The 1,880-nt window shown below is 34.9% G+C and overlaps 1 protein-coding gene across 1 annotated transcript in view; it reads right to left on the reverse strand.

The window, feature by feature from the left end:
• The window catches only part of LOC105263936 (uncharacterized), a 35,676-nt gene that overhangs the window by 18,870 nt on the left and 14,926 nt on the right, over positions 1–1,880 (reverse strand). The window lies entirely within an intron of this gene.

The raw sequence follows: 1,880 nt of genomic DNA on the forward strand, positions 1-1,880 counted from the left end.
TAATTATTAGGCAAGCAAATTATTCGCCCTCACTATTAATTATCCTACCAGAGACATTAATCCATTATTCCGTTGATTTGCAAATTGTCTTTCCCGTGAAATTCGCTCAACTCTTGTGTGAATTAAAAAAAAAACCAACGGGAATAAATAACTGAGCAATTATCTCGTGAATGAAGACAGACAGCCGAATTTTCACGTATATCTTTTCTGCAGAGAAATTCGCGATCGAAAAAAAAGATCTCTATAAATATTTCTGTATCTCCAATAATTCAAAAGTTATTAATCGATAATTGAGCTAAATCGAAAACCATCTCTTGTAGTCTACACCAATTCTTTCATATTCGATGAAGACATGGAAAATTGTGGATTTGATAAATACGATGGGATAAAAGGAATAAAAAATAAAAGTGAGAAGAATTTTCACGTGGAATTCAGGCCCCATATCACGATTATTCGCTTTACAACCTACACTTAACATTCACCGCATTCTCAAACGCTTCCATGCACTGTTCGGTGACTCTTCACGATTACACACTCTATATAATCCAACAATAACACTTTAGGACTTCAGGTTGTTCCTGGCAGACACATACCCCCAACCCCTTCAAGCCCATCGTCACGTTCGTCTCTCCGTTGGACGGTTACGCGCATGGAATTTCGCATCTGAGTTCATCACTTTCCCAAAGTTATCTATGGTTAAATCGACATTAGAAGGGTTTGTAAACTGTAGAGGCAGTAAAACCCCATGGGGACCGATGACCAACTGTCCGAACGTGTTGCAATGCCATTCAGACATCTCCAAAGTTAGTGGAACACGATGAGAACTTAACTTTTCGAAAATATGACTTGAAATTTGAAATTAAAAAGAATCTCCATTGACGAATTATTCAGTTTCTCGAATATTCTAGTAATTATGAATTTTCAAGTTGAATAAAAAATTTAATAACTATTCCTAATTGAATTTGAATTTAATTCCCATTATTTGAAATTCTCTACTTCAAGAAATTTTTAATAGTGTAAAAGCTCATTTTTTTTCATAGCAATTCCCCTTTTTCAATAATTATTCTTTGAATTATTTGAAGAAGATGCGACTCAGTCAGACTTTTTCCAATTCCAATAATTTAATTTCCGCAATTTTTCTTCTCCTTCAATTCGTTTTGTTATGTATTCACGACTCAGTGGACACGGAGGAGGGACTGCAATCAACGTAATGCATTGAATATTTTCCCTCTCCCGCGGTAACTTTATCATCGAAAATTAGATTGATTTACTTTCCTCTGCATTGTATCCCCATCGGAATATAACTCGCGACGTAATACTTCAAGAAAGTCCCCACGTTTTTCAATAAATTCATAATAAATTATTTATCGATAAAATAAATGAGAGAAACTGATGGAATTGCCAGAGAAACGACACCAGAGTCCCATAAACAATTTAAAGAACAATATAGTTTGGAAATAGTGAGCAACGGTGAGTGGCACTTGTAAAAGGAAATTTGTTCCTCTTCAGGTGATCACACAAAATGTCCAATCTCGTCTGTATCGTTTTCAGTTATTTGAACTAGTCTCGTGTTATTCTCATTCTCCTCTCAACTTTTATTCCTGTTGAGAGCCTTAATCCAGAGTAGAATGGGTCACTGCTATAGCAAACCCTGAAAAACTGGCGAAGAGAGAAAGAAAAACCTCAGACAAAACCTAGAAAATTTATCCCAAACAATTTCAGTCCATTCTCACCCTAAAAAAAAATAATACCCAACAAAAAATCATCTGCAATAAAAATAAATCGCTGAGATATTCCATCAATCGATCTCAAAGGAGAACTGGAATTCAACGACTGAGAATCAAAAGATTCCTCAATGAAGATTCAATGAAAAAAAAAAA

The sequence above is a fragment of the Fopius arisanus genome, unplaced genomic scaffold (genome assembly GCF_000806365.1).
Source record: "Fopius arisanus strain USDA-PBARC FA_bdor unplaced genomic scaffold, ASM80636v1 scaffold00017, whole genome shotgun sequence".
Classification (NCBI taxonomy): domain Eukaryota; kingdom Metazoa; phylum Arthropoda; class Insecta; order Hymenoptera; family Braconidae; genus Fopius; species Fopius arisanus.